Consider the following 23,461-nt stretch of genomic DNA (forward strand, 5'->3'; position numbering starts at 1 on the left):
TCTGTTGCTAGCTGCTCTTGCCTGTCTGAATTAACGTGATGTTATTCCCCACCTGCTTTTTGCTTTCTCCTACATAAAAAACTGCACCGAAGTGTACAGCCCTCATCGTCTGTTTGTAATCAGGAGAAAATGTATTACCATATTCTAGGAACACTTAACTCCATACAGTGTCTTGAATATGTGACAACATATTCAAGCGATGGTCACAAGTAACCACCCTTGCAAGGAGGAACATTTTCTTTCTTTGTGATGCATTAAGATCCAGTTGGTACTCTTAAATATACATGAAATTAAATATATATTTCTTCCAAGGCAGGATTTTATAATATATAAATAAATGTTTTCCAAGAAAGGGTCCTTGCTTTGTCTTATCAGAAAGGCCACAATTCTTTTACCACAAATGGCATAAGTAAATGCAGCCTAGTTCTTTCTCTGTGACAAGCCTGTGTGCCTACAATAACCCTTCTGCTGTTCAGTTAGAGATGCGGTGTCTGGACAGAGGGAACATCCTAACCAGTAGATGCTGGTTAAATGTCTAAGTGTTAGAAGAAATTTATCGGTCAGCTTTCTTAGGTTGTATGTCTTCTGATTTAGTCTGCTAGTCAGATGTCAGATACATGTATTTATACACAAATACATATGCGCATACACCTGCTCACAAGTGAGTCTTCAAATGCAGAAATAAAAATCCTCAGTGTGATATTGGGCATAAAATGTTTGCGTAAGACTTTTTTTGCATAAGACACAGCAAAAACTGGCAATAGTTCACTTAGATTTCATGCTAAATTCAGATGCCATTGTGGCAAGAATGAAGTAGAGGAAAGTCCAAAATGCAAACTGCTATTCTGCTGAAGCCTGGAGGGCACCAAGCAGTTTCAGGGGGCACAATGGGAAATTTGCTTTGATTTAGCAGTTCTTGGCCCCGTCAACAAGTTAGTTACTAATAAACAGAATTGAACTCTGTGAATGAAAGCTTCATGAAAATGTTATTTTAACAGGTGCACTTAAAATATTTAACAGATTCTGATTAGCCCTATGGTTTGGGTTTTTTTTTTAAGAAAACCTGAGGAAATGGTTTGAGAGTTACATATTTCCAGCTGATCAAAAAATCTGCACTAGACTTAGCTTTTTAGAGATGTAGATGTGGAAAACAGGCAGATGTGGTAGCAATCAGCATGAGAGAGCAGTGCCAGCGTCATGAAGAGTATCTCAGAGTCCTTTGCCTTTCAGCTGGACTTGGTGTTCTCTGTCTTTGAGAAACACCTGCAGCAGGAATGCTGTTAAACTAGTGGAAAGATAATTCTGAATTTTTGTGTTAAAACATTTGTCTGAAGTCTTTAGAAAACCTTTAATATGGTAAATACATGTATTTTGGTGGCTTTTTTAGTGGAGTATGTTGTACCTTCTTTAAAAAGAAGAAAAAAAAACAATTGCTGTAGAACAGTTCAGTTACTGGATGCAGTGTAAAAAGCACTGATCTGCAGTGAGTAATACTGTCTGAAGTTACCCCAGGTATCGTCAGGAAATTTGCCATATGTATAGGTTCCTCCTTTGGATTTAGAGTCACAGAGTAGGTTTCTTTCCAAGCTCATCAAAAATAGCTCTAGCCAGTCTTCCACAGACTGCAGCCTGTATTTTCTTAAGGCTCATCTCTATGCAGAGGTTCCGGTAGATTGACATTTAATTTGTTTGCACTAAATTACTTTGCATCAACATACAGGTCTTAAAAATCCTCTAGCGTAGGGTGTCCTACCTACCCTTTTAACTGGCATAGCTGCCTTCTGCCTACCCTACTTGTTTTCTTCTTTTTCTGGACACTCGAAACACTGCAGTTAAAAGTTTTCTGCCTCACTGTTAAATTAACTCTCCATGGACTTTGCTTCCTCTACAGCTTCACTGTGCTAAAAAAAAAAAAAAGGGGGGCATTCCTAATTCCACAGTCCCCCCTGGGTACTGTCCTAATAAAAACCCAGCACCTTGTCAGCCGATTGAATTGAAATGAGGTTGTTTTATGCAGCTAGGTTGGCGATAGCTCTCTAAGCCAAAAGATGTGTGTTTCTGTGGGGTTTGCTTTTGTTGTTTATAGCCTGCTATATCACAGTAAACAAACAAGCAAGCAAAATAAAACCCTGCGGAGCTTCTCCACTGAGATGAGTGTACTTTATCTAAGAAGCTGTCTGTTCTATCCAGTGAAATTAGCTAAAGCCAACCAACTAGTTCAAAGCTATCAGCCGGTCCTCATCGAGATCTGACCCTGGGTGAGTGCAGGCAGTGCAAGGGAGCACCAGTTGCAGCTTCTTTCCTCGGCCACAGCACCCAGCTGTGCTTGTGCTCACTGCTGCTTCTCTCTAAAGTAAAAAATACATTAATTTATTACTGATAATAAATGACTGAGACTACAAAGGTGGTTTTTACTTCTTGCCGAGGTGCACGTATCGCAGCTCATTTGCTAAACAGTAAGTTGCTTAGCAGAAGTAGCCAGGATGTGGGTTCGGGGTGTCAAGCTGATCTAAAAGAGGCTGTTTCCCCTCGCTGCTGCCCCGACCTTGCGTTCCTCCTGCCTGACGCTTCACTGACTGTCAGGAGCTGCTTCAGGAAGCTAAATTGGCAGAAGCTGTTTTTTTCCAGCTGGTATCTACAGGCGTGAGCTAACCTGGAGCCCGCGGGAAGGGAGGAAGGGGGACGTGGGGCAGGGACCACCACTTAGCTGGGTTTCAGTGCACAAACGTTGTCGTTTCAAGCACTTGTTTTTCTGTGTAAACATGACATGAACCTGGTTTTCTTTGCAAGGGCAGTGCTACAGGTTAGGCTCCTTCGGGCAATCTTCAAGTATTTCTGTGACTCACTCTCTGCAGTTTCCTACCCCCGCCCCAATCTTCCAGTGTGGTTTTTACACCTGTGTCTCGTTAGAAGTATTTTTCCTATTCCTTTTCAAACCCTTCACTGCCTCTGAAGATTAGCTTAGCTCTTCCAGCCTTGGTGTCACAGGTATTCACTGCTGACCACTTGCTGTATTCTTTTTTTTTTTTTGTTTCTCTGGTTTTGGACATTAAACTGCTTGTGGTTTTGAGTCAGTCTGGGAAGCTATGGGGGAAGTAATCAATTCTTTAGAAATGTTACAGCGGTGTGGGAGACTAGCAGTGCTGCTTTCCTGCATGTTTTTTTTTAAACTACAGCAGCAGAAGCCAGCCATAGTTCATGTCTTGCGAAAGAATATATTTTGTGGGAAGAAGGCAGGAGAGGTAATTAAGGTGGTGTTTGAGTGCATGGGTTTGTGTGTGCATCCATTGTTCTGGGGTACAATGAATTACTTGTCTCTGATATGATAAACTGTTATTGCAGATTTAAAAGTGCTTCATATTACGCGAGGCATAGTAGAGACAGAACAAATCTCCCCAAAGGCTATATTAATATTCATTACAGAGTTAACAGCATTACAACGCTCCAAAACAGACATAATATATAGAGAAGAAACTTCGTGGGGGTTGAATCTGAGGACTCTCTGATCTAAAAGTAGCTGCTGCACTTTTGGAGCTGAAGAATCTTGGCAGCAGCAGTAAAAGCACTTCCCTCCTTCCAGCCATTAAAAGGCAAGTAAAATATAGCATTGCAAAGCCTTTATATTTTGAGCTCCATAAATTCAGTTGGAAAAGATACACAGGTCTCCTGGCACTGACTCTAGGCAACCTGTCATGAAGTCCATAGAAACTCAAGTGATGTGCCATAAGCAGGCAGTTCTGGGGTCTCTTAAAACCGGCTTGCAGACGCCTTCTCTATGAAATACCTCCTTCGATGTGTGCGTGTCTCCCATATTAAACTAAATCTTATATACTGAAACCACTGCTCTGGTTAAAAGAAAGCTGTTCTCTGTCTCTTTTGAATTTGTGCAGCATTCTTAACGTTAACAAATGTTTTATTCTCAGCGATGGTCTTGTGAAGTAAGCAGTAACCTTTTACAGACAGAAGGCGGCTAAAATGGAGCAATGTGTTCCTAGAAAAACTGTGTCGCTAGAAGAGAAAAGGGACTGTCTCCACACCAGTGGTTGGAATAGGAGTTACTGGGGATAAATGAGTTCCACACAGCAAAGGATGAGGGAGTGTAGATGGTGTTTTTTCTGTGCCAGGCCACTATGCATCTGGTTCAGCTCTAAAGCAAAGTGATGGTGATAAACTCCCAAATAATCAATAAATAAAATCTGTGCCATATTATTCCATCATTTTTACATGATCTAGTTGCAAAACACATAGTATCCTGTACTCTGTATATAGGTATTACTCCTTTTTTTTTGTTTACCTGACTGTGATATTGCTATAAATTTAGTTAGGAGTTGAAGCTAGAGCTCAGGTGCTACCTAACATATCAGTAAATTTCAATCTTACTCAAATTACGTATTATTACATTTGTTTAGTAAGGTAGCTTTCATTATCTTGGCCTCATTGACTGCATTTCACAGATTCTCAGTGTTACGGTTTATTTTCATTTTGTAATCGAAAATGTGTGATTCCAAATGGGCTTTTGTGCATCTTGACCTCTTTGGCATCAGCCATATTTATTAATTTTTAATTCCTTTAATGTAAAAGTAGGTGTTCCATTTGATGTTTGCTTTGTGTTGTCTCTTCGGTATAGCAAAAATTAGAGAGAAAAGTCCAAGATTATCTAACAATAGCTGTAAGTTTTATAAATAAGGCCTTAAACACTACATTTTCTTGTAGTAATAAAGGTGGGTTAATTAGTTTTACTCCTCTATGGCAAAGGGAACTGAGTGGTAGCTCTGATCTGATGGGTTTCAGACCCAAGGGACTAAAGCTATTCAATGATTGGTTTGGGGTTTGTTTATTTTTAAACTGAGTAATTGTCTAGGATGGGTCTTTGTAAGGTGTATTTTCATCTGTTTAAGTGTGGTTAATACGGTCTGTCTCTTCAGTGGAATCAGTCTGTGTTACATGGATGAGCAACCATAGTTTAGTAACTGATACTAAATATTTCTGATTGCTTCAGAACTATGACTAAGATCAGGAAGAGCAAAATAAAAGGGACATAATTAAAATTTTAAAATAAAAAAAGACACAATGCATTTAAGATTATTCTATTTGTAAATTATATGGTACTGGAGAAAATGCAGGCTGTTCTTAATTTGTGCTTTAATAACATTTCTAAATGGAAGACTAAAAAAAATAAGTTCAGAAACGAGTTGAAGAGGAGCAATGTTTACAAATTACTTTTAAAATACCATTTGCTGTAGTGTAAGATGGGTGTTCATCTTCCTGTCTGCCAGTGATGATGAGGGTTCAAATCGCAGAGGTCATTACGATAGGAGAAACATCCCTCTTTTGTTGACGGCCTCAGACTGTTGTTAGCGACAGTTGCGGCATCCCAGAGCAACGGTGTTTGGTTCAAGATTAAGATTTGTGTCTCCGTAAAAGTTCTTGCCTATTTGGCAGTGTCAGTTCAAAAATTCAGCCAGGAAAATAAATGTTCCGCATCTAACAAGTTCACTTGAAAATCATCATGAGTTACATAAATAATATTGTTTTAAATTTTTCCTACACATCTCTTAAGAGAAGTGTGGTTGTTAATCCTGCCAGATATGGCAAAAGTGTATGGTGAAAAGGTTTTAAACAGCTCAGCAGATGGATTTCTTAAAATGCTACGTTATTCCCACTTCAGAGCACAGTATTTGCTGGGTTTGTTTATCTGCCTCATCTGCACTCCAGGAAGTCTCTTTAGGCCAGTGCTGACAATTTTAAACCAGCAATGACATCGATGCATCAAGTTTTGGAGGCTAAAGTTTTTTCCCCCAAATAGATTGCACTGTCTCTCTACATTACAAATATTTAGCTCAGGGAGCATGCGAGGTCCAGTCCAGATCACTGCCAGTCCACAAATAAGTAAGTGCGAATGTAACTTTGAAAGGGAAAAAAGTTGCTTATTATGTTTATAAAAGTAAAGCTGAATGTCTCTTCTTACTTTGTTTTAAAACAATTTGAAGAGAGACCTATGACAAAGCATAGGAGTATTGCTTTATCACCATTTAATCTGTAGAAGAGCTTGTGGAAATAGCAGTGAACACAATAAAAAAGACTTTGCACTTCTCTTTGTTGAGTACCAGCCACAAAAGAGGTGTCTTTGTGTTAAATCCGTGTTGTATGACATAAGGTAGTCAAGCTGTTAGTGAGGGAGAAATAGATAAATAACTTGATAAGAATCCCTGTACGTGCTGAAAACTGCTTCAGATGACAAATTTGAGGGGTGAAAATTATAAATACTTTACAATTGTAAAGACTTAAAGAGAGATTTTAAATTAGAGTTGCTATTTTCTTAGAATTCATTCAACCTGATATGAAGCCAATGTTTTGGAGAGGTTAAGATAACAAATAATGAACCTCCAGTTTTACAATTGATTCCCTGAAAAATCAATTACACTCCAAAGTACACTATTCTAGAAATAATAGTGTGGTTTTATTATTGTAGTTTTATAAATTTTCTTTCCAGGGCCTAAAGAAACTAGGTTTTTTTATTTTTCCATTTAAGCCTTCTGGGAATACAATATGTTGTAAGCATATAATTTTATAAAGAATTTGGAGAGTGAGGGATTAAACCACGTTGCTAGAGCACCAGTAATGAAATAGTGACTCTAGGCATAGGAACTGAATTACATTTATGAAAACTGTTCTAACAGTTGCAAAAAAATCCTGAGTGCTATAAACGTGTCTGAAAATTTCAGTAGAGAAGAAACTGTTTCTAGTGCTGTATTTAGAGATATGTATTTGTCATCCATTTGCTGCTGTCGGTTAGTACGGGTGGAGCATGCTGTCCTCTGGAAGAGGCAAAAGTCCTAATGCTAAGAATTGAAATACTCATTTGATATGACAGCCTGTTGGCTTTTTCAGGCCACCTTGGAGCTATAGCATTGCCATGCTGGGGAACAGCTTAAAACAAAGCCCTGACCTGATAGGTACGAGTTCATTCTTCTGGTGGAACTAAGACAGTCGAACTTGAGTGTTGCCCCCTGCAAGCTTATCTTGTCCCATCGCAACACTGTCTAAGATAATTTTGCAACGTGTCTGCCACACTAGAGAAGGACCGTGTGCCAGGTAGGTAAATGCTAATACTAATGGAGCACCTAAAGAGCTGTCCGAAGGGATGAGCAGTCCTCAGAAACACTTGCTGAGCTCCTTTCACTACTTTTATTTTGACACTATTCTATCACACCTGAGTCAACAATGCTCCGTATTCTTTAACCTCTATGTCTCAACAAAGCCTGCTGTTAGAGATTAAAGGGTGTGAAGAATATGGAGTAACCTTCAGATACTGCTCCTAAGGTTTCAAAGCACGCTTCCCACGCTTCCCGGGATCCCATTTCCTGCCTAGTGGTCCCTCCGAAGTTGATATTTATGATGGACCTGCCTGTCTTCTGGTGCGTAGGGCTGTTCCCACAAACGCTCTGTACCTTAAACAGGGGGATACTGAAAATAGTTGCTATCTTTAACATAAGAGGAAAAACAAATCAGATGATTCATTTTCATTTAGCTTTCCTTCACTGCTGTGGTCCAGTCTTTAGCCCGATTTTTGTACAGTTATTTTTATAGCAAAAACTTATATTCAATTTCAGTATTCTCATTCACGGTTTTATGCGAATTTTGCAAATTATCCTTACCAGCATCTTTCTTCCTAAAACTTCAGGCTCTGTGATCTTCCTTGTAGCTACTGCTGATGTTGTGACCCTAGCTGACTTAGAGTTTAGACCTCCCGCTGCTTTTATGTCTCATCTTTTCCTGGGCCCTAGGTTATCTCCTTCCTCTCTTTCATACTTCTTTTTCAGCACTTTTTTTTTTTTTTTCCTTAATCTTTCTCTCCCCCTATTCTGGGAGAGTCCCTGGAAGCTGTCCTCTCGGCCCTTCTTTGTCTTCTTCTACCGCTAAAGGTAAAATGTGCAAATTTCACCCTCTGTTCTCTCCGAGCTAAGATGTCAGTGTTCATGGCCAAGTCCTGATCGTCTATCACTGTTACTATTATAATTTCCTTGACTGACATTCTATATATCTGAGGGCTAAATTTTGCAACACCTTGACACATGCTCATCAATTTCCTCGGAGAAGGTGTGTCTTGTCTTTTTTTGTGGTGGTGTTTCCCAGCCGGTTAGTAAGTATGACTGCTGCAAACAAAATAGTGGTGCACTTTCTCCGGTCCATTCCCCGTCATTAATATGGTCTTGGCTCCATTATTTTTCTAGACATGTTGTTAATACTGAGTCCTCCTCCTCTCTGGTTGAGCTCCTAAGACTGCTGGTCTTGGATCTATGCTCAGATCCAGCTCATGTCTTGTATGGAGTACTGTCCTGCTTTTCTTTTCCTGCTGGGAAAGAGTCCTGGATTCCCATTGCCTTGTTCTTATCTCTGTGTAGTATTTCTACACAAATTGTGTGGGCTTAGGAAGAGGTTTTTTGGTTTTATTCAGGTGAATTGTGGTCTGTGATTTTGTAGGATGAGTGTGCAGCCTTACAGAGGAACTCAAGGCAGTTTAGAGAACAGGATCTGATACAGAAATAGGTACTAACAGTAATATAATATTTTTTAAAAGCCGCTACAAAACATATTCAAATATTTTGCTTTTTTTGTCAACTTTGCACATTAACTGCTCACTGTTGTAGCAACAACTGTCTGTGCCTATTGAGTCCTGATTTATTCCTTTGCTGGAAAAGTCATTATTCATTGCCTGGCTAGATTTGCTATATTAGTTTATCACTTAGTAATACAAATGTGAAACACAATCAGGGAGGGGGTAAAAAGTGTAGTTAAATTTGTTATATGTAATGCCAAATGAATAAATTCCTTGTTTTTTAGCTCTTTGTAAAGTTTTCTGTGTATAGGCGAAATACTTTCACTGTGCATCCAGCTGTTTCATGTTCAGCAGTTCTCACATGGGAAGAGAGTGGGGAATTGTCTTCAGTGCTGTGACACTTTGTGGATTTCTAATTAGATCACCCAGATAGAGTCATCAGCTGTAAGTAGTGCTCTGCTAATTTGATGAAGTTCTGGGCCCACAGTTAGCTGAACAAATATATCTCTTTGTAGAAACCACAGGCACTTCCCCAGTAGACAGCAGTTGTGCTTGGGTGCAGCGAGTAAAACGAAAGAAAGCAAAGAAGAACAATGCATTACGTGTGCGAAACAAAAAATAGCAAAAAACCAAAATCCGCCTGCCTTGCATGGTGTCGTCATAGAAGGTAATTGTTCTTGCAAAGCTTTTGCTCTCTTTGCCTCCTTATTCTGTTGCTGGAATGTCAGCCCCCTCAGAGGCAGGCTTGGCTGTTTTGATAAAAGAGCTTTTTATTTAATTATTAATATTCAGAAATGGGCTTTGGTTGTTAGATACCTTGTTTAAAAACTGTTTTTTACCTAGGTGTTCAGACAAGGTGGGAATAAATTCATCTTGGCATGACTTTTTGTTTGCAGAGTAACTCGGTCCAGTGGTATGTTTTAGTTACATCCCCATACAGTCTAATACCATCTGGTGAGCTTTGGGGAGAGGTAAGCATATAGTGACATATTTGCAGTGTTTCAGAACTGGGAGAAAAATAAATATTTAAATATTCAGCCAGTGCCAGGTAACTGTAGTGAATTTCCCACACCTGAGCCAACCCTGCTACTCCTTTCATCAGATCTGTATGTCTCCCTCTTGCAGATCTCTGTTATGGGGATCAGCATCTCTCACAATAATATCTAGCATCTTCCAGTACTTTTGCTGATGTTTGATCATTATAATTCAGAAAGAGTCTAATATAAGGCCAATGAATTCACTAGATTAGGCCCTAATCATTTCAAGACAGATGGGCACAAATTAGCTATCACAGGGTTGAGGACCATGTAAGTATCTAGCTAAATGTTTAATGATACAAAATATTAAAAACTAGCTCTCCCATAGGTAGTAAAATGTGAGGAGTAGAAAACTATCGAGTGACATTTAATTGTAATGTTGAGTGGCTTCAGGATGTGAAGAGCAAACACTTTTGGGCTTATGTGGTGAAATAAAGCTCCATAATAACTACAAGACTTTATTCCCAATCTGGGAATGAATCCTTTCATGGCTTTCCACTTGGCTGTGGATCCTTTTTATTTAGAGAATATAAAATCCTCTGCCTGTGATGTAGGCAGTTCCCTAGGAACCAGTAGAAATTTGAAAAATGATCACAGGACCATGTCGTTCTCCACAATTGTATCAATTTCAGCTTTCCTTTCTTAACAAGGTCTATCCTGTGAGCACAAAACACTTCATGTTTAACTCGTCTCTCACAGCTAAAAACCTTGTAGTCATAGTTGGATAGCTTCTGAAGGGCATCAGCGTGGGTTAGCGAGGTAGTCTCTGTCTTTGCTGTTTCCTGTTGATTAATGAAAATCTACATTTCCTCCTGGCATACTTGTTCCTGCTGAAATGTTATGTTGTTTTTATGTTTACATATCAACTAGTTTCCTTTCATGCTATCAAACTGAAGGAACTAACTGTCTGGGAATAAATACTCCCAGATAACATTAATATTAAATAAATATAATTAATTAATATTATGTATTATCAAAAGTTTTTTCTTTTTTTAATCTTACAAATGAAAAACACTACTGCCTCCTTCATTTCTTTGCTTTTCTGTTAAACTGTCTCTCTGGCTGTTGAGAATATGGCAATACTTTGCAAAAAAAGGGTAATCTGGAAAAGTCCTCTTAAAGGAGCCAAGGGACTGCCTTTTAAGTTGGCGACAAGTTCAAAAATAAATCACGCCATATAAACATATAAAACACAGTATTAGGATAAAAGTTTGCATATGTGTAGTAAATCTAATACAAGGCTGCATGCAGCCTTTCTTAAATAGATGCCTCTTGTAATTACGTTTCTTCCTACTTATTTTAAAAGGTTTAGTATGTCAACCTCTTCAATATGTTTAAAGTTTCAAAATGTTACTGTGAGTGCCAGCTCCTCTTAGGAGGAACCTGAAACCATCTCAAGTGTTTTCTAACCTGCCGTGTGAAGGCAGGAAAGCTTTTAATGCATTCCTTCGGAGCTGACACGTGCTAGTGGAGTGTGGTGGAAGGTTGACTTCACGCGTTGAAAGCCTGGGGTGCACGACTGCAGCATCTCTTGGCTTTTGCTGTCGGTGGCTTTTACAGTTTTGTCACTATTCCTGCTTTTGTTTGTCTTGATCTTAAAACATTTACTGTGATAGTTAAACAGCAAAGTTTGTATTTGTCAGGACTGTGTTACATTTAAGAGAAGTACACAGAATAATTTTTCAGAATGAAGAATTGGACTATTTTTAAAAAATAATTTAAAATCATGTTACATGGGGTATTTTTCCCCCAGATAAATTCATGCTTATGTTAACTTTACAAGCCTATTACTAGTGCCTTTATTGGATACACGAGAGAGGCAGACTGTCTCAGTGCTTACATCTCCAGCCGGCCTTTTCTCCATTGCAGAGTTCCTGTGTGACCTTGGGTAATTATTTAAATTTGTGTGCTTCATTTCCCCATCTGTGAAGCAGGGAGAAAAACTCTTCCTAGCATTACAAATGTCTGAATACAAATACACCAAATTGTGTGAGGCCTGTAGGTACTACAGTCTAGATTAAAACAAGGGCACTATTGATCACAAAAATCTGTACCTTCTAAACAAATCAATTTTTTCAATGAATAATGCAGAATAAGGATTGTTTTTATGTAGTTAACTGTACAATTGGTTTCATTAGACCTAATGAAGTTCATTTCGATATCAACTCGGAAGTTTGTTTTCCTGTGGGGACACTTGGTTTTAGGCTGCTGAACTGACACTGTATTAATTTTTCCATGAGAGCAGTTGGAGATATTCTTCTTAATGCGTGTCAAGTGTTTAGTGGCTGGAGGGAGCCGTAACTTTGAATCTGGCTTCTCCGCCTTTCAGATGTTAATACCTCTGTTGCAAGGTGGTTTGTACTGTGGGTTGCATGTGTTTCCATAAGTAACTGGGGAGCGGTTTAAAAAGACGAATTGGTGTTGTTAACTACAGCCAAATCAAGTGACAAAAGAGCGCGCAATAAATTTTCTGTTGCTTTTTTTTTTAATTGGAAGCTATGTTTATTAATTAATTCAAAGCAAATATGTTCCACAGCAGATACGGTGAACATAAAGCTAGAGTGCGGAACAGATAAATTAATGACAAGATATTTTAGGTGTTTATACAGCCTGCTAATAGTTATTTTCTGAGACTTTCACAAAGTGCTTGTATGCCTAATTTACTTTAAACAGGATTGAGGCACTTGGGCACTGCAAGTTTCTGCCAGTCACCGATCTGTATCTTTTAGAACCTGAAAACTTAAAAATATCCGGCACTGCCTGATTTCCTTATTTAATGCCTTATGCAGGGCATTACAGGATCTAAAATTCCTAATTCTTTTCCTCATAACACTAAATAACGTTTTCTTCCACATAGAAATGGAGATTTTGGGAATGCTACTTAATCAATGGACTGGAAATTGTCTTTTTCAATCTAACTGTACAGTTTATATGCCCAAAGCAGCCCAGATGGTCTGCTCTTCTACACTGGGGGGAAGGATGAATAGCAAAGCTTTGGGACTAATCACAGGTACAGCCCATCGATGACAATATTTGGTACAAAACGCAGTTGTAAGAGGCCTTCTTGAGTTTTAATTGCGTTGTGAAATCCTCTGGCTTTTGCACCTTCCTGTTCACTGCAGTGAAGTCTAATGGTACCCTACTGCCATGGTAATCTTGGAGGACCTGAGAGAGGTATCTTTTGGATCCCTTTAGTAAACCAGAAGTGCATAAAAGTATTACACGATAACTGTTCTTCAGCAGGTTGTACAAACAGTCAATCAAGAGTCAAGCTTTCTATCACTGAGCCATTAGAGCCATCTTTAATCATATGTAATAACTTGTGGTTAAAGAAGTTCTGAGTCACAAAATTAAAGTTCATGTGAAAGTCTTCATGTAGGATTGCACTCCATCTTCGTCATTGTCCTAACAACAAATTAAGCGATATTGACACGGAAGTGTCATGTGAGCGAATATTGACTTCCCCCACCTGACTGTAATGAAGTATCACCTTTTAAAAATACTTTTGAAACTTGGAGAAGCGTAGAGTAGAGGTGAGGTGGGGAGCAGGGATGATGCACCCTCTCCCCAGGGAGGGCCAGCAGGCTTGCATGGGGCTCCCCACCATGGGGTGGAGGAGTGACTGTCCCTTACCATCACGTTGCAGCTGTGCTATCTCCCAAGTAGCTTATGAATTTATAAAAAAAATTACCATGCAACCCGGTAGTTCTCATTCCTAAAAATTCGGGTGGGTTTAATTTTTCTTCTGAGGGGATACATATAAATAAAAAATTTGCATTGATTGCATTGCATGTGATTTTTGGCTTGAATTGGGGAACAGGTTGATCCATGTTGCAAAGTGGCTGGTTTTACAATGACCGTACACACAATTTATTTGCAAGTGAAGGCCTAATTTCGGGCACTAGCTAGCTTTCTCCCTGCATGCCCTGCATTCATGTTGCAAAGCCGGTGTCAGTCGTGCATCTCTCCCGGCTGCCGGCACCCTGCTCCGCAGCCTCTTTCGCATCTATTCTGGGAAGAGCCATCTATGTCACTGTGCACTTGGGGGGTGGCCCAGACGAGTTTTCTGTCATTTAAAAAGAGGAAAGTAGGCTGTGCTGCAAATCTCTGGGGTGTGGATACTGGGAACGTGTCAGCATAACCTCTGGGCTCAGAATCAGGATCCTGCAGGATCAGGAACTTGTCTCGCACTGGTTTGGGTTACATGCAGCAGGGCCAGGAGGCCAGCCAGGATTTGATCAGACAGCACGTTTTGGGACATATTATGTTTATTGATGCTTTACTGTATGCTCCTAAGTGGTCTTCATGTACAATAGTAAGAAGAAAAAGTGGAGAAACATTCTCATGTCTAAGAAATGTTACCTCTTTTCCAGTGGCTTGAGATTTATTGGGCAGATTTGCATGCAAGAGGTGTTTTTAGCCTTCTCATCTTTCAAATTCAGAAGAACAGGATAGGCCTTTCCAACGTTTGTAGGGAGTGGTAGTTGATAATTGCTGCTTTTCTTCCAGAGAATTTGACTAAACTGAAAAATAATACAGTTTCAGATTTCAAAGAAATCTATTTTTTAATTTTAAACCTACTGTATCACCTAAAGGATTTAAAATATGCTCATTTTAACTTCTTATGTAGATAGCGGGAGGGGACAAGCCCTGTTCCTGCTTTAAATTTTGATTACGGTTTACTTGAGTTCTGAATAGATCTAGGTCAGCAGAAACGTTAGCAACTAAACGAACAGATTTTTTGGGTATTACAAAGCCATTTTTTGAACGCTAAGACAAAATACCCAGGATGGGTGAGGGAAAGATTTTAATTTTATTAGAAAAAGTACTGTCTCCTCTGTGGAGCAGCGGCAGCCAACTGAGGAGAATGAATTAGTCATGGTAGCTGGGTAACATCTCTAACTGTGGCATGCTATAATCTGTGGACATATATATGCAAATATTAAAGCCATTAACTAGACAGCTTACAAGACTCCCATGTGTCCCATGGGCAGCCGTCTGTTTCAGAACTACGACCCTATTCCTTCATCTGGAGGACGGCCGTCCTGGTCGTATCCTGGTAGTTACCTGCCAAGGTAGAAAATAAATGCTGGAGCGAAGCTGACTATACCTGCTGGAAATGGTGTAAGACATCCCACAACACATGTCCAAATCTCAGCGTGAAAACCTGCTGCAGTTCTTCATTGTTCAGCTCTTTGAATATACATTTCTTCTTTGTACTAATTTAGTAAGCTTTTTATACATTATACCATGTGTTAGCACTTGGATATCATCTTTGATTGTGCACCTTGACGTTCTTACCAACTAAATGGTTTTTTGCATATATTAAACATGCACTCAAAACCATTTTAGCAGCACCTTTCTGCTCAGCTCATGCTAAGCAATTTTAAACGCCACGTTCGGACGCGTTCTGGACACTGTGATCTGTGCCATACCGTGAGTCTCACTTGCCGACTGCTGGCGCTCTCTGTTCCCCAGGCATCCCGGTCACGACTCCACATGGCACTCCCAAGTTCCTTGGTGCTATTGTTCAGCCACAGTAATTACTCATATTGTGTTAGGTTTTCATCTGTTTACTTTAGCCAGTAAATGGCTAATTATTTACTACAGAATTCTCTGCCATGAATAACTGAATACCCTGTAAGTCCTACTACTTCAGAACAAACTTAAACCTTTCTCTTTACACACTTTTCTCTTATAGCAAAACCAGACAGGTGCAAGATAAATTCTTCTGATCCTGGATATGCAGCAAGAAAAGAGATTATGGATTAATATTGTTTGATCCGTCTCTGAATTTATGTGTGTTTTTATTAGGTACTCAAAAGTGATATTGAAGTGTATGATTACAGGGCAAGAGGAAAGAAAATCAGCAACAGAATGGAATAAAGTTATTTCTCCTCTGCCATCACCACTAGGAATTAATTATCAGAGCTATGTATTCAAGGAGATACAGGTCCCGTTTTAGAGCTGTTTCCCTGAAGAGCCCCAAATCCCAGGTGTCCTGCCTCTCGGCATCATGTGCTTTCTCCCACTTCCTTGATTTGTCTGTGCCATATCCCAATTAGTTGTACACAGTTGATTATATTATTCTGTGGCCTGAAATGGAGAGTGATTTATTTATTTATTTTGGGTCACACTTGTAACATCTTAATGAAAGTTTAGCAATTTAAGTGCAACATCTTGTAGGATGAATGGGAATTTTAAGTTTATGGCCTTTTTTTCTATTGAGGAGTTTAAAATTTTTAAAAATGGATGAAAGCTTTAAAAAGTTGTTTGACAGGAGCTGCTATGAATAACTTCCAGAAGCAGCTGAAGTTACAACTTTGGGCCTGCTTTAGTTGTGTTCAGGGAGGTAAACATGCAGTTTTCCTTCACTTTGTACAAACAGTGTGATAGATATAGTCTGTTTTAATTTGCCTGTCTTGATGAATGGCATTTCAGTTTTTCATTTACAAATTGCTAGGGCATAGCGCGTTGAGTTATTGGAATAATTGGGGCTTTCAGAAGAAAAGACTAAATGAAAAGAGAATGGCTTTTTAAGACTGTTATTATGCAAAGATTGTGGGAAGCAACATTACTGTTATAGTCCTTTTTGGTGCATCTATTATATAAATGCTCACTATTCTTTAATTTGTTGCGAGATGAATAATCTGACTTGTTAATGCTCACCAACAGCTTGAATGCTCAGTAGTACATCAGCCCGAGGAGATGTCACTGCTTGTGACTTGGATATTGCTTTCTTAAATAAAAATGCTCACTGGGTTTGGGTTTTTGTTTGCCATACCCAAAGACATACATTTCCCGGGAACTCCTATGGTATATTTTTCAGCTGCTTAAGTGTCTGTCCCATTGCTTGCACCAAGTCAGGTGCGTTTGCCTTGAGCTTTGTTGCGGGATGCAGCGCCGCACGACATTTGTTTGTACTATTTATAGACCAATATTCTTTGAGCCACAAAGTTCTGTTTTAAATGACATAGTCTAATGACATAGTCGGAAGTGTCCGACTTCACATGTAAGGAAGCAATTAAGCCTTTGGGCAATTAGCTGTCAGTTAAAGCATGACTCTTCTTAAATTGCTTCAAAGTAACCATGAGTTAAGTTCATCAAGATGAGAAATTCAGCGAGTAACACCAGAGTTTCATCTTAAAAAGGCTTTTGTCTCCATAGTGGAGACAAAATCAGTATTATTAGCACTGCCTGGCATGTGTTTAAACCATCTCTCCAGCTTCATCAGCAGTAATTGCTATGATCAATATGCAATTATTGCAAGTAAAACAAGTTCCTAATGAACTTGGTGAATCAAATAGGTGTCCAGGTTTATTTCTATCACATTTAAATCAGTTTTTCAAGGATTTTTTGTCTATTTTGCACTAAAACAATTATTTTATTTTGTGCTTATACATCTACAAAATGATATGGTCTACATCTGCAATATGTATTTACCTAGCTCTTTTTTATTGAAGTCTCTTAAAAAAATTTGCTGCTTTATGGGCAGACTGAAATAGAAAAACATTTTGGATGTCCCGTTTGAGATATCTAAAGCCCAAGAACATCGTGGCCACAGATGTCAAAGGTTTTTTTAATTTTGTTTTTATTTCAAATGAAGTTGTGAATGCTTTGTATCTTCACAGATTAAGCAGTACTGTCTCAAGTTGATAATGGGCAAAACGCAGATACCAAGAAGTCATCAAAGTCCACTTCCAAAAATTCAGGCTCAGGTCACACACCAGATGTGTCACAGGGGATTGATGAAGGCTGGAAGTGAAAGGAGGGTTGTAGCCATTAAGAAAGACTGTTCTGAGTGTATCTGCTGGCTTTGAGGGGCTGGGGGATGCAGGTTGGGAGGCAGAGGGGGTCCCAGCTGTGCGGAGGTAGCTGGGGAGCTGCAGGATGGTCGCGATGGCCGTGGAGCCAGGGATGGCGGGGGCTTTGGTGGCCAATGTTGGACAGAAGGCAGCTCTACGGGACCTGGTGCTGAGCACCGCAGGGGTCTGCGTGACACCCAAGCGGGGAATGGTGGCTGGGGGCTGGATTTGCTGAGGTGGTGGGCTGCTTGCTGGCAGGGTGGAGGGGACAACATAGGGTGAGCCAGGCTGATGGAAGCAGCTGCTACTGCTTTCTCCTTTTCTCGCAGCTCCTCCTCCTCCATTACGCTGGTCTCAGCTGGCCTTGGCAGCTCAATCCCCCCATCCCTTATGGACAGACTGACGATACGAGATTATCCTGTTTTCTATTGACTTAGGGTATAGTAATTAGCAGGTGTAAAGATATTTGTGAGTTATGAATGGAAGACACCCCCTTGGTATTCTCCATGAATATGGATGTATAAAGTATTGTATCAACGAAAGCAAATTATCCTGAAAAATGGAGCACTGGCAACAATGCTATTAAGAGAAAATTATACAGGCTTACCCTTTCTGAATAGAAGTGCCTCTAGCTATATCGTTTGTCCAAATTGCAGACTATGCGGTCTAAATTTTAAAAAGCACTTCAATATTCCTAAACTGAGGAATTATTCATAGCATAATGTACATGTGAACTATTTTTAGAATGTGCAGACTACAGACTATTCATTTTACATTTACTTGGGGATTTAGACTCTATTTCGTATTGTGTAGCACGGAGTGAGTTCTCTGTTAAAATGTCTTGTCCGTTCAGAGGAGGAGGAAAGTAGAAAATACTGTGCCTTGCTGCTGTTTTCAAACCATACAGGTATTTTGTACGGTATGAAAGGACAGAGATACTGCCTTAGTCTACTTAATTAATTTTCTACTTATTGTAGGAAAGAAAGACATAACCTTAAAAGCTTCAATGGAAGAATACAAGTTCCACAGTGGTGAGTGTGCGATATCGCTGCAGTTCGAGTGATTGCCAATAATGTTCAAGTCAGATATATAGGCATCCATGTTGCCTTCATCCCATATCAAAAGCATAATCCTTGCAAATAAATACTTAACAGAACTGTGCCTTGAACATATTGCCTGTATTTCCCCTGTACAAGCACGCAGGACACATGACCGCTGTAAATGCTTTTGGGGGGCATGAGGAGTATCCTTTACTCATAGCGCAAGATTGCTGGTGGTGAACAGGCTGTGTTGGCAGAAGTCGGTGCCCAGAGGTTGAACGCTCAGAGATGCAGCCCACCTTGCAAAAGCACCCCTCAAAGGGCATTTTTTTTGCCAAGAGAGAGGTTTCAGCCAAATTGCAGTTTACTTCCCCAGAATGCACTTGCCAGGGAGGCCGCAGAGCTGCTCTCCCCACGCCTGGCAGCTTTGCACAAACATCAAACCCATTTTTATATGAGCCTCTAAATGCCACTGAAGAGAAACCCAAGCAAAGCCCAGAAAATATGCAGAGGAAAAGATGTAGTGGAAAAAATACTTTAAAGCACTTATTTAGTATGAAGTAGCTGCAGAGGAATCACTTGAGTGTTTACTCCGTACTTTGCCATTAATATTTATCTTGGAGGAGCTGAGAAGGCAGAAAGGGAAAGTGCTTCGGTATCGGTCCATTAGTCTGGAGGTGAGACAAAAGAATACGTGAAAGTGTTTGCTGACCATGCAAGATGTATGTCTTTCAATAATAGAAATATATTTCTATTTTTGTGCTCTTGAGGGAAGCATTTGTGTTAATGACTTTCACTGCGGTAAAAGCTGTGACATGGCTTCTGCTCAGCCTAATGACCATTCATATCCAGGTCTTGGGAGGGTGGGGGCTGGGGAAGAAAGTATCTGGCAACCTTCTTTCCAGCACCAAATGCACGGCCAGATTTATGTCTGAGATCTAACCCAGCTGTAGGGTTACAAATTCAACCCTGCATTGAGTTCGTAGAAGAATTTGGCTCTTGAAATAGCTTATAGTTGATTGCTAGACTATCTGTTCTTGACGAACGTCATGGTTAATTTGCAGCTAAAGCTGTTTCCTTGAAGACCATTTGTGCGGATATATATAGAGTAAACTTTTCTCATATGCACTGACCAGAACTGACTGCCAGATTAAAGCAGAAATTCCTCTTCTCTTCGTTAGCTCCAACATCCTGGCAACAATATCAAATAAGGTCCAGTGATTATCTTGAAATGAAGTGGGTGCCCTGCTTTATGGTTTTTGGGGGAGAATTATTTCCAGTTCCTATTTTCAATGGAGGTCTGTCACAAAGTTTCTTGCAGGTCATAAATATAAAATACACCTTGCATTCACAACTGAGTTGTAACTCTTTGGTGAAGACCAAAATATAGTACATTATTAAAGATGCTTTCAGGAGGTGTACCCATAAAACAGAGTTATGAATAACTATCCCTTATCTTTCATGCATATTTTGCAGGAAAATATGTCTTGTCAAGTTGACTGTGATGGATGAGATTTATTGTACTATACTGAATATACCAATAGATAAAAATCTGTACAGTTGTGTTTCTAAGGGGGAGCAGCTGGAAAACCACAGGCAGCAGAGTATTACCAAAACTTAAAATTCACAAGAGTGTCTTAAAAATCTCCAGACTTCACTGGAATTATTATATCCTCTTTATTTTGGCCTTTTAATTATCATTTTAGTTTCCCTATTCATTCTTTATGAGTGGCTGCTGAGAGACTGCTATGGTGTACACATACATATATGTAAGTTGCGGTTTGACCTTCTGTGGTAGAAATACCAAGGTTTGTATCATGGGCTGCCCGGATATGTGGAACTTGGATGTAATGCGTGAATTTTATGCTAGCATAAGATCACCTTTGCCTTGAACCATTCTGTCCCAGGCTCCTTTCCTTCTTACACCCCTTCTCAGCTGTGGTGTCACAGCAAGGGAGGGCAGCGCTTATTCCCCCTATTTTCCCAGAAGGGGAAGAGGTAGATCTGCTCCAAGCTATTATCTCTCCTGCTGCTCTCCTTTCCTCTTCTCTGTTGTGCAAACGCTTCCCTGCATCCCCTGCCTGCCTCAGCATTTCTCCTGGCTGGGAGAAAATGGAAGGGGAGCATCCCTTTATTGATACAGTTTCTGGCAGTTTGCAATCTAAAATTCAGTGGAGCAGCTATGACAGTTTATATTCAGCAAAAATCTGCCCTTGGGTAGTATTAATAGTGTAATTTTATATTCATATTAATCAGTCTGACAGCTTCCTCCTGGAAGGACAGCTTCCCACTGGAATAGGAGCTGCTGATCAACACGCTTCAGATAGGAAGGTAGGAGTAAATTACTGAGGTTTTAAAGTTTATAAAAAGTGGCTTAAAGAAGTGACACTTTTTTTTTTTTTTGCTCTTGGCAAATCATCAGTTCTCTGCTGTCAGCAATTACGGTGATAGTTGTCACTAAAAATGCATCTTGCTTGTCTACACCGTAGTGACTGAGCGATACCAGTTTGAAACGGGTCTCTCTGCTGCTGAATTGCTTTTCATGAGGCAAAAGCAGCTGTAAGCTTACAAATTGTAAGATGAAGGAAGAAGTGGGGAGCCTAGCTGAAGCCTGGAGTTCTGCAGGAACCTGCGTCTCCTGTTTTGGAGCGTCATTTCAGCAGTATTTCTCTGAAACTTGTAGCCTTCTTGGCACTGATTGTTGGTATTCAGACTATTCAAAGAGCGTTTTTTAAGTTATTCAGCCTGTGTGCACACATATTTCATGCCTTACAAGTTCCTGTACTACTTGTCCTAGTTGAAGTATAGCTGGATTGTGTTAAGGTACATAACATTGCTCATTTTTCTGTGCATGGTTTTTTCAGGTGGGAACTTGTTTGTGCAGCGAAATGTTTGCTTTGATAGGCTTTCCTTGTTAAATGGATGCTTCAAAAGTGTTGCTTTGTCTCATGTAAGAGGATGTAGATGAAAGCAGTGCACCTTGGGGGGTGAGTTTTGCAATACCCTTGAAGTTTTGGGGGGATTTTAGTTGTATAAGCTGATCAGGGATGATAGAAAGCATGTTTCTGCACAGTTTACCTTTATCTGTTTGGGAAGTGTTGTGTTTTGCCTAAGTAATTGGTAATGTTTTCCATCCTGAGGCTTAAGATGGTGGACCCATACCAATAGTTAGTGTAAAGCTAGGGACCAAGATTATGAAGCTGATTTAATTTGTATGCATATTTTGAATAGTGAGATAATAAAGCCCAATGCCAGACTTGCACTGATAACGAATTTATTAAAATGTATCGTATTAATGTGGATTTATTGTGGATATGATTTTGTGTACACAAGGTTTGTCATTTTTATATTCAGTGTACTGACTTCAGCAACTGTATTTAAGCCCATTATTTTGTTTTTGCAGTAATAATGTTGCACGGTCTCTGCAAATGTGCTTGTGTAGATTAAAGTCTATCAATGCATAATGTTTCTCTTGGTCCCATCAAAGACATGTACAGTGCAGACATAAATATTGATAGTACATATGTCATTGCAAAAAAATGGACAAATGCAGCAAGGAAAATTGTCCTTCTCCAAGTGATTCTGGCAACAGTTAAGAATGAATGTTGTTCTTGGGATAACAAATCATGTCTTCTCTGTGCCATTTTCAGGCTTCAGATTTGCATCAGCCTGCAACGATGACAGAACATCAAGTCTCCAAAAAACACAACCACCCTCGCCCCCAACTTACCCAAACAAATCATTTCCTTTTTCCTACTACTGTTGTGTCAAAAACAACAAAGGCGGCTGTTTGGGTTTCTCATAATAGAAAAGAAAGAAGAGCATCTTCCTGTATCTCCTTCTATAGCTTTTCTGGAAATGGCTGTGCATTATTTATCTTTAAATAGTTTTTCTTTTCTCCGATTTGACTTTTTGGTTTAAAGAGACAACAGCTTTTGAACGATAAATTTTGTTGCAATGTATGTAAAGCAAGAACTTGTGTAGTACTTGCCTAGTAGTATATATGCTGAATATATTATTTATATGTATGTTATAGTATATATAGAAAGTGTATGTATATATTATAGCATATGTTGTTTATACTGATGTAATGTTGTCTACAATATTCAAAGTATTACCTTAGATTGCCGGTCCTGAATGAAGTGTGAATGGTACAAGCAACTTTTATGAAATTTTTGATAGAATTAATGTACGTCAGAGATCCTGAGAGCATCATCACTGGCACTAAGGGATGGCGCGTTACTATAAGAAGCATCTTTAACAGCTCACTTCTGAGCCCCTCATGCAGCAACGCACCTGCAGCCTGTGTCGCCAAATGCTGTCGTTGGTGCTTGTGCAGATGGAGAAATCCTACATTTGGGGCAGGAAACTCTCGAAGCAACGGCTTCACTTGTACTTTAGCTCTGCTGCTCATGCATCATTTTAGTCTCTTTTTTGGCGTTTCTGGAGCAGCGACCAGTGCTTTCTGGATACAGTAGGAAGGGCCACGAGCTAGAGCAGGCTACGAGAGGGGTTGCTGAATCCAGGGTGGTTCATGCTTGGAACTACTGCCGAGACTTTTTCTTCCACTTTTTAATTGTTCCATCTTCGGAGTGATTTTATAGAGGGAAAAATTTAATCTCTGTTTTTTAAACATTGCATTGCAAAAGTAGCACTAGAGAAGTAGCAGGCTGCTATAGTACTTGTAAGCGTGGCAAAAGATGCGAGTTGTCCTTGTTTTACTGAAATGCCTTAATGTTAGGTCTTCCTTAATCTAGGAAATCCATGACTGATGTTAATGCAGCAGCCTTACTGCAGGGAACACTAAATAAAAACAAAAAAAGCCAACAAAAAAAATCTTCTTTTCACTGTCCTGTAATTATTTTCTATTAAATGGAGATAACGTATATTAAGTTAGCATCCTCAAAAACATCAGAGGTTAGACTTGAGTAATAACCCAGATACAGCAAACCCATAGTACAGTAGGACTGTTTGATTTCACAGTCTGCATCCATCCTGCTGCAATGTCATTTTCAGGTT

At 39.6% G+C, this 23,461-nt stretch overlaps 1 protein-coding gene across 2 annotated transcripts in view; it reads left to right on the forward strand.

Moving 5' to 3' along the window:
• Nucleotides 1-23,461, forward strand: part of PPM1L (protein phosphatase, Mg2+/Mn2+ dependent 1L) — a 108,073-nt gene that overhangs the window by 20,095 nt on the left and 64,517 nt on the right. The window contains exon 1 of one of the 2 annotated variants that reach the window (XM_075157451.1): nucleotides 8,834-9,227. The exons of the other annotated variant lie outside the window; for it this stretch is intronic. The gene's annotated coding sequence lies outside the window, so the exon portion shown is untranslated. Of the gene's footprint in view, nucleotides 1-8,833; nucleotides 9,228-23,461 lie in introns of those variants that run through there. 2 annotated transcript variants of the gene reach the window in all.

The sequence above is a fragment of the Calonectris borealis genome, chromosome 9, assembly GCF_964195595.1.
Source record: "Calonectris borealis chromosome 9, bCalBor7.hap1.2, whole genome shotgun sequence".
NCBI classification, from domain to species: Eukaryota; Metazoa; Chordata; class Aves; order Procellariiformes; family Procellariidae; genus Calonectris; species Calonectris borealis.